At 40.1% G+C, this 19,413-nt stretch overlaps 1 long non-coding RNA gene across 1 annotated transcript; it reads right to left on the bottom strand.

The window, feature by feature from the left end:
• Positions 1-3,689: 3,689 nt before the first annotated feature.
• LOC129471584 (uncharacterized) lies at positions 3,690-12,133 on the bottom strand. The gene is made up of 2 exons (XR_008653649.2): positions 11,509-12,133; positions 3,690-6,560 (listed from the first exon to the last, which is right to left on the bottom strand). It is a non-coding gene; the product is annotated as an uncharacterized lncRNA (long non-coding RNA).
• Positions 12,134-19,413: the final 7,280 nt, after the last annotated feature.

The following is a 19,413-nucleotide window of genomic DNA, read 5'->3' as shown; positions in this document are numbered from 1 at the left end:
CTCATGTAGATGGACTATGAGCAAAGTAGGCCATTGCTTCATTATGTGAGATAGAATATGTTCAGTCATTTATTTACAGAATCTATGAGTGCTTGCCTATCGTTGAATATGTGCAACAAATCCATAGGGTGAATGCTATGAAGCTATTTCCGTCAAGGGAAAGCTATTCACCAAATAGAGGAATCACAGCTATCATGTTTAAAGGTATACATGCATCTATAGGAAAGGAATAGGGCCTCCAGTGCACATAACATGCCATTTCTTTGTGTAGGTTGCACTGGGGAAAAATATTTTAAGAAATATAGGTAGTACTCAGTAGCAGATAGGAATAGCAGATCATTTGCTTCTTGCTGCTCACATTTGCTAAGACTCTTACGAAGATTTTCCCTGGGCACATGAATCAGTTTAATAATGATTGCTGCCAGTTGGTGGCTAGACATCAGACTGCCAGCCTACTCAACAGTGTTGCCATCTGCTATTTGGATTCACAGTGTGTTGCTGCTACGCACCACCTCATTAAGAACGGGACCCTTGTGAGCCATAGACAGTGGCTTATTCAAGCGAGCGAAGCAAACTCCTCCCCAAGCCAAATTTGTAGAGGCTGCATGCATCTCATCTTATTTGGAGACTGCTCTACGTTGATCATGCAGTCTGATAGCTCATTGTCTCTGATCACTTAGGTTTAGTATTTCAAGCCAGCTCCTTGTTTCAAATTAGTGTCAAAATACAAATATGATTATTTCAAAGACTTGTAAAAACTACTCACTCCAATTTTTTTTGGTAATGCATTCATATCTTAAAGTGGTATTAGTCAGTGGCTTGCCAAACAAATATTTTAATAAGTCATTATAATCCACTGGGCTTTTCTGGATAGATCTTCCAGTCCTGAAGATTTTTCAGTTTTGTAGAATTCCTACTGCAGTTTTTATTTCTTGGAAATGGACTTTCAAAGGCTTTAATCATATTTTCTCTTTTCCTCTCCTGTTAAATATCTAAAAGCAGCTGGAATGCAAAATATTTGTATCTGTCAGATAGACATGAGTGCATTTTACCTGACAACCATGGATTATCTTAGAGTTTTAAACACTGTTACAGAGAAAAGAAAATTTATTTGCATAGGTCATATAATACTTAGATCCCCTCCATAGCACCTCCATAGATAGTAGATCCTGCAGTACTTTAAGCATTAGAGTTACATATCAAAATTAAGCTAGTTTCAAATCTCGAAGGAATTCATAAGCTGAGATTTAAGTCTTGGATACCCCTCCCCTTACTTTCCACATAGGTACTTAGTTCTCACACCTGCACTTACCAGCATCCAGAATGTATTTCTTAAGCCCTACACTTGTTAGGTACTCTATGAAAAAGGGCTTTAGGCCAGGCACGGTGGCTCACGCCTGCAATCCCAGCACTTGGGAGGCCAAGATGGGCGGATCACTTGAGACCAGGAATTTGAGACTAGCCTCACTAACATGGTGAAACCTCATCTCTACTAAAAATACAAAAAGTTAGACGGGCGTGGTGGCGGGTACCTGTAATCCCAGCTACTCAGGAGGCTGAGGCAGGATAATTGCTGGAGCCTGGGAGGCAGAGGCTGCAGTGAGCCGAGATGGCACCATTGCACTCCCTTCCAGATGAGAGAACAAGCCTCCATCAATTAAAAAAAAAAAAAAAGGTGGGGGGATGGGCTTTGATGGGTAAACAAAATTAGAAAGTGGGGTGTCTCAGACAGCATTCTCCAGGATGCAGATTCTGAGATATACTTTAATTGCAGGATATTTATTAAGAAGTGCCTTTTGCCAAACATTTGTTAAAACAGAGAGAGAAGCGGAATTGGGTAGAGGGAGAAGATGAATTATAATGTAGGTCCAACAACAGCCTTGGCCAACCCCACAGGGAGCTCTGTAGTTAAAACGGCCCTCAGAGATGTCCTCAGATGGGCAAGAGAACAACTTTGTATCTCCACACTGATCAATCCTTGGCTATGGGCCACTCCACAAAAAAGTGTGACCTTAGGTGAAGTGGTTTTCTACAGCTATGCCAATTCCTGAAAAGGGCTGACAGCTGCAGGCTGCCTGCTGACATTACACCCAGCAAGTGGGGTGCAAGCCGTTCTTTGAAGGGGGATCTGGGTTGCACATCATACTACTGCCACATGGAACACATCAAATCATCTCTTTTGGAGAGTTGCACTAAACATTCACATACGAATGGCTTTGAGAATCTGGCACTGAAGCAAATTTCTAATTTAATTTTTCTCCTGACATCAGTTCATATCCTATGGAACTTGTTTTCCCCAGAACATAATTCGATAAAAGTCTCCCTAATCTTACAGTGCCTTGCAGGCTGTTAAAAGAACTGCATATAGATGGTTTGCTCTGGGCTTGCCTGCCCTTCAACAGGGTGTTATCAGTTCTGCCTGAAAACTTTGGTGTTGCTATATTAGTTAAGGACCTGCTATACAATGGCATGTATGTACTGTGATGAAATTAACCATCACACCTTCATAAGGATCAGATGAATGAATATGTGATGGATATACTGTGATGAATATGTCATGAAAGAGTGACAATTCACTAAGGCCACCAAGAATGAGCCTGTGAGAAGGTACCAGTATCACTAAGTGCAGTAGTGGCTTTACTCTTTAGACCAGGGCTGATGGTAAATGAGGTGGTCACAGAGCTGGGATTGTTAATATGATTCAGGGGTAATGGACCCTCAAGTAATAGAGGGCTCTGGAGGACTAGTGCTTAACTACCAAAAGTCAAGAAGCCATAATTACTATAACAACTGGTGAAACTGGAGGGGTAGTTAAGGGGGTTTGATTCACAGGGTGTTTAGGAGATAATTAATTGAAAGTAACACCCCTATAGGCAAAATAGATGGGCATCTAACAAGAATGCTGCTTAACGCCTATAACCAAATAAGGCACGAATGGAACCGCACTGGCTCCATTGACACGTCACAATCCCTTTCTCAGTTCCTAGACCTGAAGCACTTTTCAGGTAAGGAACCCACAGATGGAAGAACTCATAGGCGGCTGGGTTACTAGGTCACAGGTCACTAGGAGGAAGAACGCTGCTATACATGTACATACTTCGATGAAACGGCAAGTTCTTCCCCAAATAGATTTATGACTATATGCTGGCAAGGAAGAATATCCAGATTTACTGGATTTCCAGGTTTACTGGGCACAGAGCCTGAGTTGACAATGACACCTAGTAATCTTCCTGGCAGCTAGGCCTGAATAGAGCTGTGCAGCCCAAGGAGTGGACTGAGCCAGCGGTGGAAATGCACCACTGAGATCTCTTGCTGTGGAACGTGATTGACTGGGGGGTCCCCGCTACTGCTCTCTGAATCCATTGATATAGTCGTGCCAAGGCTACATTTCCCATGGGTTGTTTCCATAAGAATAACAATCACTGAATGAAGAAGGTATACTAATAATGTAGGCCTATTCCTGAGGTAGGGGGCTCCTCCAATGGGCAACTTTGGTTTGAGTGTCCTTCGTCAGCTGACCTTAAACTTTATCGGAATTGTGCTACAGCCTAAGCTTTCTGCTACTCAACCCTCCTTTCTTTCCTCTGTCCTTCTGTATTAGTCAGGGTTCTCCAGAGTAACAGGATCAATAACACCTATGGATCTATCAATCAATCTATAAGGATTTATAATCAATCTACAAGGATTTATCAATAAATAAATCCTTATTTATTATAAGAAATTGGCTCACACAATAATGGAGGCTGAGAAGGCCCCCAATCTGCTGTCCGAAGGTCTGAGAACCAGCAGCATTGATGGTGTCTGTCTCAGTTCAAGGGCAGGAGAAGATAGGTGTCCCAGCGCCACAGTCAGGCAGAAAATTCAAGCTTCCTCCACGTATTTTATTTGGGTCCTTAGAAGACTGGATCAAGCCCATCCACACTGGGGACTGAAATCTGCTTTATTCAGTCCATCAATTTAAATGGGAATTTCTTCCAGAAAAAGCTTCATGAACACAACCAGAAATAATGTTCGATCAGATATGGGGCATCCTGTGGCCCAGTGAAGTTGACATGCATAAAATTAACCATCACACCTCCATGGAGGCTAGAAATTTTATGTATTCTGAGGACTCTGTCTCTCTGGCTTCCTCTCTATTTAAATCCTCAGGCATTCTTTTTTTTCCCCAAATAAATGTCTTGTAAATCTAATCCTGTCTTTACATGTGTTTTTTTTTGGAGGACTGGAACTAATAAATTTGGACTTTGTTCTGGCAGGTAGTTTAGTTACTTACAGATCAGCTTTATACTATTGAGGCTTGTTTTTAAGCTTTTTGTGTGGGTGGGGAGCAAGTGCAGTGTAGTTTTTAGTCAGGATGGTTTAGCCCTGCTTATGTAACACGTAACCTTTCTGGGATCTTTAGCGAATGCCTGGTTTTCAGTCAGGACTCTCCACTGTGGCTGGTAGAAATTGGCTATTTCCCAATCTCACGGGAATTCTGAGAATTGTTAGGCTTAGTGTTCCACAATGTACACAATGGGGTCTCTACGTAGATTTCTGGATTTTTTTCTTTGTCTACCTTCCTCCTTGTTGATACTTTGTCCTGAAAATTCAAGCTATCTCAGTCTCAACTCCAATCTTCCCCTCCTCAACTCAGCAAGACTCTGATCTCCTGCGATGGGATCCAGAGTGCTCACCTCGGAAAGGCAGGGCGATCGGAGGTCTCACTTTGTTTCCCTGCCTCAGTGATCTGGTTGTATAAACTTTTTCCCTGGCTTCTGGAAACACTGATAGCCAACCTTTCGGTAAAATTTCTAACATATGTACTTAGAGCTTTAATATGCTAAGTATTTAATATGCTAAGTATTTTCTTTAAAATTCATTTCAAAATATTTTTGCAATTTTGCTGTGATTTATTTTTTGACTCATGGGTCATGAGGTGTATGTTCCTTAATGCATTTAGGAAATTTTTTGTTACCTTTATGTACTTGATTTCTGGTTTAATTCATACTCTATATGATTTCAATCTTTTAAAAATTTCTTGAGACTTGATTTGTGATCCAGCCTAACATGTGCCCCAGAACATGTGGTAAGTGTTTTGGGGTATACTTTAAAAGAACATGTATTCTGATGTTTTTGAATGTAATATTTTATGTCTTATTCATATTTATAGTATCAATACATAGCACATAGTAGAAACTTAACATATATTGAGTTAAATAATTCAAAGGTTTTATCCTATTGGTGGCAATTCAAGACCAAATAAGAGAGGATGATGATGAAATCACTATTTCTGTTAAGATAGGGCCTCATACAACATACAGGAATGCCCAGTCAAGTCATGCAGTTTCTTCCCTATTCTAACCAATGTTAATGCCAACACTTTATGTGATGAAAATTATCCCAGTATTTTTCTTCCTATGTTTCTACCAGTTTTCCCTTCATTGGTTGTTAAGATTTATATCACTAGAGCTATTTGACAGTAGGAAACAATTATCTTAGGAAAAGTTAGTGACATTGGTCTATAAAGGTCATGGAGACATAAGAAATGGTTAATTTTGTTTTTTCATTTTTCACCAAACAATTCACGATTGTTTCTGAGATTACAAAAGATTAGACGATAGCTAATATTTCTATGCAATGGTCAAAGTTTTCAAGTAGAATCATTTTTTTAATTTTCCGAGTTCCAATGTCACTTTCTCCTTGAACACGACTCAAGATTAAAACTTATAAATGTACACCTTCTAATACATTTAACTTTCCTATTTAACCCTTCTGCCAACCTTATTCTGGACACTGAAGTTTTGATTATAAAGAAGGAGGGAAACAGATTTCGATGAGTCTAACAGTATGTTACGTAGGCTTATAAGATGCTTCTTGGGTACAGTCTCACATCTTTTCAACCTCTGATTCCAGTCATAGCTCTGGCGAACAGTTACGGAAGATTTTACCCTGCTCTGTGCTGACACTGTCTCACTTCGAGCATGCACCAAGAGTCTAGCTTCCTGTCTTAAGACCTCTGATGCAGCAATGTGTGAGCTAAGGTACCAGCTGGGCTGTCAGCTAGCTCTTTGCAGCCCAGAGGGATGGGGTGGTGGGGGCGGTGGGTTAATGCCCCAAAGGAGCAGCCCTCAACACACAGGAGGTGGCTGCTGATGGAGAAGTACTTCTCCTTTCTCCCTGAGGCAGGCAGTTCTGAGATAAAGTTTAAGAAGAATCCTGAGAAAGTTCTGCATTATGTAGCCATTAATAGGGGTGGACCACTTGATAAGAGCAGTATCTGGTTTTGCTTGGACTTACTTTCCCTTTTCCCCATGTTCACTCCCCTATCTCTCATTCCTGCTCCTGGGTGTTAGACTCATGAATAGAATGTGTCTACCTTTGTCTCAGGCTCTGCTTTCAAGAATAACCTAGATTAAAACAGTGGGTAAGTGCGTTGTTGGTACATTACATAATGCAGGGATGTAATTTTCCTTGACTCTGTGCATCTGCAAAGAAACACTTATTCAGATGGCAGCATAGTTGAGGATTTCCACCTTTTTCCTTTTTGAAAGCTCATGGTCCATCCTGAGCCTGACCACCTAAAGAAAAAAAAGTTGTCATAATTAGGTTATAATTAAACAGGCAAATTTCTTTGTGAGGATGGCTCTAAACATTTTTTTTTTCTGTCTGAGGGAGTCCTCAGCAATTTGGCTGGATATTTTCGTCTAATATGGAAGAGCCCTCAGTCTACTTAATCATGCAAAGCTTTTGTTGCTTTGGAAACAAGCGTATTAAATTTCTTATTTTCCTGGTAAAAAAGCTGGATCTTGGCTGGGCGTAGTGGCTCACACCTGTACTCCCAGCACTTTGGAAGGCCGTGGAGGGTGGATCACTTGAGTCCAGGAGTTCAAGACCAGCCTGGGCAACACGGTGAGACCCTGTCTCTATTAACAATATAAATTTTTTTTCAAAAAGTAAAACAAACAAAAAAAGCTGGATCTTTTAGTGGTATAATTCTTTTTGTTAAGAAATTCAAACATAAAAAATATAAATTACTGGAACACTATCAGGGCTTTCTTCACTCATGAAGGAATGCTCTGAAAGATACAGGGAGTTATTAGAAATAAATTGAGATTGCCCATATGCTAGCATGAAGTGAAAACGTTAACAATGATAATTTTTTACTCATTTGGTTCTGAAGACACTTCAGAGAACACAATTGATTAAAATCCCTCTCTTATTGAACCTGTATTCCAGTGGAACAGAAAGTTAAGACAATAAACCAAGTAAATCACTACAGTACATTGAATTTAAAATAAGGGCTACAGCCAGGTATGATGGCGTATGCCTGTAATCCTAGCTACTCAGGAGGCTGAGGCAGGAGAATTACTTGAACCCGGGAGGGTGGAGGTTGCAGTGAGCTGAGATTGCTTCACTGCACTCCAGTCTGGGCGACAGAGTGAGACTCCATCTAAAAAAAAAGAAAAAGGTCGGGGGGGGGGTGGGTGACAGATGAAAATAAACAAGAGATAGTGTATGGCCTGAATTATGTACCCCCAAAATTCATATGTTGAAGGCCTAACCCCTAGTACCTCATAAGGTAACTATATTTGTAGAAAAGGTTTTTAAGGAGGCAATTAAGTTAAAATGAGGCCCTTTGGATGGGCCCTAATCCAATCTAAATGCTGTCTGTATAAGATAAAATTTGGGCATGCAGAGAGACACCAGGGGCACTCATGCACAGAGGACAAACCATGAGAGGACACAGAGAGAAAGTGGCCAATGTCCAGCCAAGGAGAGAGGCCACAGGAGAAATCAAACCTGCTGCCATCTTGATCTTGGACTTCTAGTCTCCAGAGCTAAGAAAATAATTTTCTGAGGGTTAAGCCACTGGGTCTGCGGTGCTCTGCCATGGCAGCCCCGCAAACTAATCCAGATGCTGAGAGAATGTACAAGTTTTTTGTTTGGTTTGTTTCATTGGTAGGTCTCACTGAGAAAAATGACATTGGAACAAAGACCTGTGGAAGAGTCAGTTATATAAATATTTGGGGGCAGGAGCATTCTGGAAGAGGGAAAAGCAATCCCCAAAGCCCTGATCTGGAAGGAGGCCAGGGAGGTTTGATACATAAAGCATTAGAAGATGAGGTTAGAAAGGTAAGGAACAGGGAGGCAGTGGCAGATCACAGGAGAGAAGGGTTCTCAGTGGATGCAGGGCCATACTGTGCACCAATGGGATATTTTGAAAAATTGTGAGGAATTTTGGCATTACTGTGATTGGGGTGATGGTAATGTTAGTGGGCAGGCAACATTTATGTTAAAAGAATAGCCATGCTCAGGACCCTTCCACCTGGCAAAGTATTTTTTCTACATTCAATATGACTTTTAAATGCCCTGCTGCTCATTCATGGAGATGTAACACTTTATAACCTTTTATGCTAACTTCTAAACTCCATTAATGGCAAAATAGGTTACTGGGATCAACTCTTCATTAAACAAGTAAACATTCTGGATAAATATATTTGATCAAATTTGGGGAACCTTTGCTAATACTTTTTCAAGTATTTTTCTGCCTGATAGTTTCTCTCTTTGACTTCTGAAAGTCCAATTTCATGTAAGTTAGATGTCTTGATATTATTTCATGGGTCACTGATGTTCTGTTTATCATAAACGTTTTTTCCTCAGTGCACTTTAAATTTGGATGATTTCTATTGATTTATCTCTTTTTTTTTTGAGATGGAGTCTCACTCTGTAGCCCAGGTGGAGTGCAATGGCGCAATCTCAGCTCACTGCAGCCTCCATTTCCCCAGTTCAAGCAATTTTCCAGCCTCAGCCTCCCAAGCAGATGGGATTACAGGTGTGCACCACCACACTCAACTAATTTTTGTATTTTTAGTAAAGATGGGGTTTCACCATGTTGGCCTGGCTGGTCTCAAACTTCTGACCTCTGACCTCAAATGATTCATTCGCCTAGGCTTCCCAAAGTGCTGGGACTACAGGTGTGAGCCACTGTACCTGGCCCTCTTATTGACCTATCTTTAAGCTTCCTGATTCTCCTTACTGTATGTCCAATCTACTGATAATCCCATCAAATAATTTCAGTTACTATATTTTTCAGTTCTAGGGGTTCCATTTTGTTCTTCTTCTATTAGTTGTATTTCTCTTGAAATTCCCCGTCTTCATTTATCATATCTACCCTTAGTAAGAATCTTTAATAATTTAAAATAGCCATAAATATATTTAAAATTCCTTTTCTACTGATTCCAACACCTGTAGGTCTGTTTCTATTGATTTATGACAAAGGTGATGTTGCAGAGCAGTGGGAAAAAGACTTTCTTTTCCAAGAAAAACTTAGGTCAGTTGGATAGCTACATTAAAAAAAAAAAAAAAAAAAAAACAAAAACAAAACAAAAAAAACTAGTCCTCACTTCACACCACATGCCAAAATTAATTTTAGGTAGTTAGCACATCTAAGTGTTCCACGAAAAAACTTAAGGTTCCAGATGGTAACATAAGAGAATGCTCTTGTCACCTTGGGGTAGACAATGATTTCTTACAGGTTAGCGAAAGCACTAACCATGAACAAAGAGTGATAAGTTAGACCTCAATAAAAATAAAATATTTACCTTTATCGAAATCTAAAAATGAGAGAGTTAAAATGCAAGCCTTTAATTAGGAAAAGGTGTTTGTTTGCAGCACTTATCTAGAATATACACATCAAGTAGAAGAAGATTAGCCAACAGAAAAGTGGGTGAATGCCTAAAAGGCACTTTACTAAAGAGGATATCCAAGTGGCCAATAATCACATGAAAGATGCTCTTTATCTTTAGTCATCCGAGAAATGTAAATTAAAACCACATAAACCCCAAATGTTGGAGAGGACGTGGAACAATGAGAACTCTCATCATACAATGCTGGCAGGTCTGCAAATCTGAAAAACTGCTTGGCACTGTAATTATAGCTGGTTATGAGCATAACTTAGATATGTATCGCAATAGAAATGTGTATCTATGTGAACCGATTCACAGAATAACGTTCACGGAAGTATTATCTGTAATAGCTCCAAACCTGGAAAGAACTTGAACGTCAAGTATCAGCATAAGGGACCAGTCACAAAAGACCTCATATCATATGGTTCAATTTTTGTGAAATGTCCAGAATAGACAAATCCATAGAGAGAAAAATTAGTGGTTGCTTGGGGCTAGAAAGGATAGGGAAGTGGGGTTGCGGGAGTGATAGCTAAAGGGTATGAAGTTTCCAGGTGATGAAAATTTTCTAAAATTGACTGTGGTGATGGTTGCACATATCTGTGAATATGCTGAAAGCAATGAATTGTACACATTGAATCGCACACTTTAAGTAGATGAACTGTATGGTGTGTGAATTATATCTCAATAAATCTGTAATTAAGAAAAACAACAGTAGAAAGAATAAATTGTGTATACTCATGTAACTGAATTTCATACAGCATAGAATAAAATTTTAAAAAAGACTTGTTACATGCAAGGACACGGATGAATTCAAATATAATATAAAGGGAAATAAACCAAATACTATAAAATATTTACCAAGTAATTCATTTCATGTGAAATGTCAGAATACACAAAACTAACAGGGGGATGAAGAATGCTACTATTAGTTAATTTCTTGAGCTAAGTTGTGGTTGCCCGGACATGTCTGTGTTAATCTTTGAAAGTTTACTGAACTGTATTTGTAATTTGTACACTTTTTTGTATGCTGTACTTCAACACAAGTTTTGTTAAAAATATTTCTAAAAATCCAATTGTTCAGTAAGTTATCCTATAATATGCATTAAAAAAGAATTAAAAAATACACAAGCATTTCAAAAGTTATTTTTTGTGGGTTAGGGTTATGGAGAATTTCTTTTCTCCTCTATACGTCTCAGAATTTTCCAAATGACTATGGTAGACATATATTACATTTATCACTAGAAAAAAATACTATTAAAATACTATTGTCTGAGATAATCTTGTACTACTTTTACACTAAACTAATTTAGTTCAAATGTGGGGATTTCAGCTTTTGCTCCCAGATGAAAAGAGCTTGTCATTTTGGAGCAAAGGAGGGCGTGGCAGTTGGTCGGAGTGTTTCCTGGTGGCCTAGGAGACTGCCAGGAACTCACCACGGGCCACCGGCCTAGGGGAAGGAGCAGAGGTGCAGGTGCAGGGAGGGATTCAAGAGACGGTGAACTAAACCTGGGTGGGTCCCAGTCCTCACAAAACCTGGGTCCTAACTGCAAAACTATGGCCGGGCCTGGGAAGGGGTGGAGGACTCACTGGCGCTGTAGCCTCTGTGCTGGGTGAATTAGTGATTAGGTTCTAATCTTCACAGTCCTCATGATTCTATTTTTGTAAGGCCAGCAGCTAAGAGTGGTTTTTACATTGTCAAAACAAAGACGAATACGCTACAGAGACAGTTCCAGGCCCAAATTCTAGAGTATCTGCTTTCTGGCTCCTTACAGAAAAAGTGGGTAAACTTCTTGATTAGAGACTCTAGGCAGAAGAATTCTAAGGTATTTAAAATTTTTACCTGGGAATGCGCTTGCTGGCGAGGCGGAGCCGGAGTGAAGCGAGTGTGCCCAGCGGCACTGGTACCACGCGATGCTGGATTGCCTAGGCTGGTCAGACGGAGCAAATCGGAATCCACCGAAAAAAATTCACCTCTGAAGGATCCAGTCTGGAAAGGGATGGCCGGGCTCTTCCTGGGCAGGGGTGCCCAAATGGATGAGGACGCTCTCTGCAGCCCTCGGCGGATCGCAAAGGAGCAGGGCTCCGGTCTTCTATCTGGGAAAGCATGGTTGTCACTCGTGGAGAAGCCAACGGAGCCCCTGCGGAGTTTTCTTTCCTTTTCTCTGCGGCGGGCAGAAGAAGCGCATTGCGCGGTTCGCCGGGCTGTCTGCAACTTTGGGAGCTGCGCCGCGTGGGTGCGGCCAGCCGATCGGCGCGTGCGCAGTGAGTTCTCAGCGCCTCCCACCGCGCAGGCTCGGCGTTGGCCTCTGCGCCCCGTGCGAGTGCGCCCTTCTCGGTTCCCCTAGGTCGCGGGGCAGCCGGGGCAGAAGGGCTTGTTAATTATTTTGAGAGTTTGTTGTGAACGTCATAACCCTTCGTCCTTAAATATTGCCGACACTTGACCTACGCAAGAGACAATGTCATGTGATTCAGCCTAATATCTCAGTATGTATCCCCTAAGAATAAGGGATTGTTCTACATCAGGGTTTCTCAACCCGGCGCTATTGACATTTTGGGCAGGATGAGTTTTTGCTGTCTGTACCCGTAAGGTGGGGGTGACGGGGTGGGGTGGGGTGTCCTGTGCTAAACCATCACTATTTAGCAGCATCCCTGGCCTTTACCCATTAAATGCCAGTAGCAACCCCCTCCCCCAGTTGTGACAACCAACGATGCCTCCAGACACTGCCAAACCCAAACGGTGTGGTTGGGGGGTTGAGGGAGGAGGGGTGGTGGTGAGGGTTGGGGGAAAAAGGAGAGGTGCAAAATTACCTCAATTGAGGACCACAGGATCACAATGCACATCATCATACTTAGGAAATGTAACATTGTTATATTACAATAATCTGCTATGTTTCATATTTGAATTTCCTCAATTGTCCCAAAATGTCCTTCTTTACCCTATAGTTTGTAAAATGTAAATCCGAGATTTTACAAGAATCACATAGTGCATCAATAAGAACCACATATTGCAGTTGTCAAGTCTCTTTCGCTTCCTTCAATATAGAACAGTTCCCTAGCCTTTTTTGTTTGTTTCTCCTGGTATTGATATTTTTGAAAAGTCTAGCCCAGTGGTCTTCCAGAATATCCTTCAATTTGGAGATGTCAGATTGGTTCCTCATTATAAGATTCACGAGTAATATATATGTACACACAAACGTATATGCAGGAATTCTACCTAGGTGATGTATCCAATTTTATCTATTTTCAAATGACTTTTTAGCTGTCATAACATTTAATTTAAAAAGCACCCCCCCGACCAGCGATTTGAAATATTTTTATCACATAAATAAATTTCCACATTGTAATTGGGTCTAAGATATATTTTCTTTTTTCCCCCCCATTGATCTTATTGTCTACTTATGGGCTAATATTGTACTGTTTTTATTAGAGACTATATTTCAGTATCTGGTAGGGCTAGACTGCATCATTGCTGTTTTCTTAAGTGTTTTTTTTTATGCTGGGTTATTTTTTCATGTTAACTATAGAATATAGCCCCATAAAAATACTTTCAAAAAAAAAACCTTCTGCATACCTTTTCAGTTTATGATGTTGCATTTTCCTTTTGAAAAGCAAGGTTTATTTTTTCTCTTGCTCAAGTTTCAGCTTTGTGTCTTTCAAGAAAGCATCATAAAGGTTTTTCACTTTTTAAGCTTATTCTTAGAGTATTTCTCTTTTTTGTTGGTATCGTAAGTGGGATTATCTCTTCCACTTTTCCTTATAGCGGCTAGATTCTTACATAAATGAAGGTACTGATTTCTATGTCTAATTTTGTATCTTGTTACCATATTGAATCTCCTGTTGCTTCTAGGAGTTTCATGTTGATTGCATCTGCATCTCTTTTTACACTTTTATATAATTGCAGTGATTATCCATTTTGAAGTTCAAATTGCCCATCTTTGGCCATTTTTGGCTCGTTTGTTTATTTGACACAAGCTCGAATGTCTTGATAGCTTACTTGCTTTCGACACTGTAAGTTCCAGTCTCATATTGTACATTTACTGCCTCAGACCTAGAATCAGCCATTTCTCAAAGGTGTCCTTGTTGCTTCCAGTGAGAAAAGTATTTGGAGGCTACAATCTGCACTTAAAGATGTTCATGGTTAAATGGCTTATCACTTCCCAGACTCTTCAACACAGATCTAGGAGAGATGTAGTTTTTCAAAGAAGGATGAAAATAAATAATAAATTTGTGTTGATATTCCAATTCTAATGGAAGATTATAGTTTTTACTTATTTGATTTTATATTGCATCTTTTTCCCCCATGCTGAAAATCATGGCTCCTAAATGATATTAACAGAATTATTTACTTTTCTCCATAATATATATAATAGTTTCCAAAATCTACCAGTATTACAACTATTAGTAAAAATGTTAGATGTAGTTAAATACAATTAGGCTTATTTATCTCACGTTGTTTTAAAATCTAGGTTGCTTGCTGGGTGCAGTAGCTCACGCCTGTAATCCCAGCACTTTGGGAGGCTGAGGCAGGTGGATCACTCAAGGTCAGGAGTTCAAGGGCAGACTGGCCAATTGCACCACTGCACTGCAGCCTGGGTGACAGAGGGAGACTCCTTCAAAAAAAAAAAAATCTAGGTTGCTCAATTAAAAAGAAAATTAAATCCAAAATCCAAAATGGAAAAGAACCTTAAATATATCTAACATTTTCTTTTTGAGTGGAATATCTAATTCATACATTTCATTATTTATTTAAATTATCAGTTTTGTTCTGAACACTCTTTAGCTGCATCTTGTCAATTCTAATGTCATGTTTTCATTTTTTCCTAGAAATTCTCGTTGTCAATTGATACTTCCCTTTGAGACAAGCTATGTTTAATAGAAAATTTTTAAATTTCAAGATGGGGCTTTCTTATGTTTTGATTATAAATTTCTAGTTTTATCATATTATGGTGAATATTTGTATTATTTTTATGTGATTTATTGAAGCATACATGTCTGTATTGTAGAGTCAATTTTCATAAGTGTTTTTGTATTTTTTTGTCTAATTAAGAGAAATGTACTATAGTTTGCTATTATTAGTGTATTTCAATTTCTCTTTGAATCTCTTATAATTCCTACTGTATGAAAGTAGCTGCTGTGTTATTCACTGCATACCTTTTCATAAGTCTTTTATTTTCACTGGGAATTGTAGCCTTTAGGTTTATAAGATGTTCTTTGTCTCAATAATGGTTTTTGGTCTGAATTGTATTTTATTGAATTGCAAAATCTCAATTCTTTCTTTTTTTAATTTGCATTTTCTTAGTAGAACTTTACCCATCCTTCCTTTCATTGTTAGCATTTCTGAATTGTTTTGTTTTAGGTGGGTCTTTGTCTTTTACATACAGCATAGAGTTGGGTTTTCCTTTGAAATCAACCTATTTTTCTTTTTGTTTTAACACTGTGGTTGAGCCCTCTGTTGGCTGATATGTTTGGTCTCAATTATCTCCTGTATTATATTTACCTGTGTAATATGTAGCATATTTGATGGTGATACGTGCTATTGAGGAAAATGAAGGAGAAAGGGTGCATAAAAAATGCTGGGGAGAATATTCTATTTTAAATAGTGGTCAGGGAAGGCCTCACGGAGGAAGTGATTTTTGCACAGACACTTGAAATAGGCAAAGGAATGAATCATTTGGATAAATGAAGTAAGATTGTTCCTGACAGAGGACAGCTAGGGCCAAGGCCCTGAGGCATAGAGTAGCTAGTGTGCTCTAAGGAACAGCAAGGGAGCTGGTGTGATCAAAGTTGGTAAGCAGGAGAATAGTAGGAGATAAGGCCAGAGGATCAGATAGGGTCCTGTCAGTAGGGAGCAGACAATCCCTCCTTCAAGAGGAATTTTGGTACCAGATGTTGAAATAATACATCTGCCATACCACAGTAATAAATTAATAACTCTGTGAGAACACATAAATAACCCTGGGAATTCCAGCCTAGGTAGGAGAGGAAACTAGGCTTGCGGGTATGATATTTTGGGTACAACTCAAATTATGCATGAAAGTAGCTTCATATTTGCTAACTTTGGGGGTTGGATTACTAAAGCACCTTTCCCAACCCGTACGATTGCAGCAATCCTTGAATGTTCTTCAAGTCTCTCATATTTCAGTTTGTAGTTCGTATCCTACCTCCAAACATATCAGATATAGATAACAACTGTAGCTTTTGGCTATTTATCTGAAGCTGTACATTTACAGAGGAAGAATTTTATTGCAACATTCATATTAATGAAAGGTATTTTGACTAATACATGTTCAAAAAGCATGAAAACACCAAAATTCTATACTCAGAAGCTTGATTAAGGGACAGAAAATAAGAGATTTTTTTTGAATTTTTTTAAAAGTCAAGTATTTGTTTTAAAAGAGTTTTTTTGTAGTTTTTTGTGTTGTTTTTCTTTTTATAGGAAATCTGTTTTGACAGAAAACTATATGGCAAATGTGTGCGTGTGTGTGTGTGTTGGGGAGGAATAGGGATGAATTCAGTCTGTAATCTAGAAAAACTGTATCCAGGATAGGAACAGAGAAGGGACAAACTTTATATGTATACACAGGATTACTTTTTCCTTTTCATGATGTGTTTTATTTGGAAGCATTTACATGTTCTCTTTCTCTTTTCCTCCTTTTTTTTTCTCCTTCACCTTTCTTTTTCTTAAGCTAAGCTGTCACAGTGAAATACTATGACTAAGCCACAACTCATATAGAAAACTGAACGGTGCATTGTAAAATAGGACACAAAACAAAAGACTTCATCTGAGAGCTGAGATCATCACGAGTACACAGACCCACTGCAGTAATTCAACAGCATTTCTCAGAGCCCAGGACAATTTCTTCAATTCTTGATATCCTACTGCCCCCTGCTGTTCATGTGGAAGCACTGACTACAGAAATTAAAGTTTTCACAATATTGCACAGGTTTTAGTGCAATGTTAGCGTGCTATCAAAGAAAGTTAAGTAGTTCAAAGATTTAAACAGAGTAATTTAATGAATTGCTTTCTAAAAGGCTGAATATCAAAGAAATTACAAAGCAACTTTCTCTACTCTCTAATATGTTGAAGAGAACTCTAATCCAGTTATTTGGCTAATGAATCCGATTTCGTTTTTAAGTTTCTGAGGGGAGCAGAGCAGAAGGCAATTGAGGTAGCTTAGAGATAAATTAGTAAAGAGAGAGCAGGGAGTAGATCGAGAAAATGAAAGGCAAAATGTACAAGAAGGAGGGGGTAATGAACAATTTACATCCTCGAGGGTAAAGCAGTTCAGTCCTAAACAGATCGTTTACATTCCTCAGGGGGGTCGGGCAGAAACGGGCTCCAAGGAAAAGCATGGATGGGCCATTTGTGAGCCTCAGCTCTTCTGCCTCCTGCTCCTGGATTTGATCATGGAAACCCCTCAGGGCCGTTAGGATGAGTTGGGGCCTCTGAAGCAGAGCAGAGGCACATCATCTTTGGAGCTGATTTCCTGGCCTTCTCTGCAATGTGTAAAGAGCTCAGGGGCTGTCTCCTGGATGTAAGTCAGCCCATGTGCAAATGCGTACGTGTGAGCATGCGAGTAGGATGTTATATGTTACGCGTTTTAGACTCTGAGGGCTGCTAGTTCCTGCATGGCAGACCTTCTCCTTGGGATTAACTAATAAGGTGCCAGCGTTCCCCGTCACTCAGTAAAAGTAGTTAGGAGCTTGGGGCCTTGCTTCAGCATTTGTTTTTTTTGCTGGGACTCTTTCTCCATGAGGAACACGACTGGAGAAGAAACGTTCAATATTTAGAAAATTAAATGTATCCATGTTATGATAGATGTAGAAATCCAGTCCAAACTGTTCGTGAAAGATGTAGTTTTTGCTATAAGTACTATAGGAGTGTCACTTCTAAAACTTCCAAAGTTCCTACTTCAAAGGCACAATGATGGATTTTAAAAAATAAAACTTTGAGAAACCACTTACATGGTTTATTTCAGGTAACAATTAATAACCTGATTCCTTAATGCATGGGGCTGTTATGTTCATGGCGTTGCTTTTAGTGCTATCATTTCTTATTTCTCTTGTATGACATATTGTATTAGTCCGTCTTCATGCTGCTAATAAAGACATACCTGAGACTGGGCAATTTACAAAAGAAAGAGGTTTAATTGGACTTAAACTTCCACGTGTCAGGGGAAGCTTTGCAAACATGACAGAAGGCAAGGAAGAGCAAGTCATGTCTTACGTGGATGGCAGCAAGCAAAGAGAGAGAATTTGTGTAGGGGAATTCCTCTTTTTAAAGCCATCAGATCTCATGAAACTTTTTCACTATCATGAGAACAGCATGGGAAAGACTTGCCCCCGTGATTCAATTACCTCCCACCAGGTCCCTCCCACAACATGTGAGAATTAAAGATGAGATTTGGGTGGGGATACAGCCAAACCATATCATTCCTCCCCTGGCTCCTCCCAAATCTCATGTCCTCACATTTCAAAATCAATCATGCCTTTTCAACAGTCCCCCAAAGTCTTAACTCATTTCAGCATTCGCTCAAAAGTCCACATCTGATACAAGGCAAGTCCCTTCTGCCTATGAGCCTGTGAAATCAAAAGCAAGTTAGTTACTTTCTGGATACAATGTAGGTACAGGCATTGGGTAGCCATTCCAAATGGGAGACATTGGCCAAAACAAAGTTTCTACAGGCCCTGGGCAAGTCCAAAATCCAGCGGGACAGTCAAATCTTAAAGCTCCAAAATGCTCTCTTTTCACTCCATGCCTCACACCCAGGTCATTCTCATGTAAGAGGTGGGTTCCCATGGTCTTGGGCAGCTGCGCCCCTGTGGCTTTGCAGGGTACAGCACTCCTCCTGGCTGTTTTCATGGGCTGGCCTTGAGCGTCTATGGTTTTTCCAGGCACACCGTACAAGCTGTTGGTGGATCCACCGTTCTGGGGTCTGGAGGATGATGGTCGTCTTCTCTAGGCGATGCCTCAGTAGGGACTCTGTATGGGGCCTCTGACCCCACATTTCACTTCTACACTGCCCTAGCAGAGGTTTTCCATGAGGGCCCCACCCCTGCAGCAAACTTTTGCCTGGGCATCCAGACATTTCCATACATCTTCTGAAATCTAGGCCGAGGTTCCCGAACCTCAATTCTTGACTTGTATGTACCCACAGGCTTAACACCACATGGAAGCTGCCCAGGCTTGGGGCTTGCACCCTCTGAAGAAACAGCCTGAGCTGTACCTTGGCTCCTATTAGTCACCGCTGGAGTGCTTGGGACCCAGGGCACCAAGTCCCTAGGCTGCACAGAGCATGGGGACCCAGGGCCCGGCCCAGGTAACCATTTTCTCCTAGGCCTTCTGGCCTGTGATGGGAGGGACTGCCATGAAGACCTCTGACATGCCCTGGAGACACCTTTCCCATTGTCTTGGGGATTAACATTCAGCGCCTCGTTACTTATGCAAATTTCTGCAGCCAGTTTGAATTTCTCCTCGGAAAATGGGTTTTTCTTTTCTATCACATTGTCAAGCTGCAAATTTTCCAAACTTTTTATGCTCTGCTTCCCTTATAAACTGAATGCCTTTAATAGCACTGAAGTCACATCTTAAATGCTTTGCTGCTTAGAAATTTCTTCTGCCAGATACCCTAAATCATCTCTCTCAAGTTCAAAGTTCCACAGATCTCTAGGGCAGGAGCAAAATGCTGTGTCTCTTTGCTAAAACATAACAAGAGTCACCTTTGCTCCAGTTCCCAACAAGTTC

This window comes from Symphalangus syndactylus, chromosome 21 (assembly GCF_028878055.3).
Source record: "Symphalangus syndactylus isolate Jambi chromosome 21, NHGRI_mSymSyn1-v2.1_pri, whole genome shotgun sequence".
Classification (NCBI taxonomy): Eukaryota; Metazoa; Chordata; class Mammalia; order Primates; family Hylobatidae; genus Symphalangus; species Symphalangus syndactylus.
Note: the sequence above shows the minus strand (reverse complement) of the source record. Positions and strands in the feature narration are given on the sequence as shown.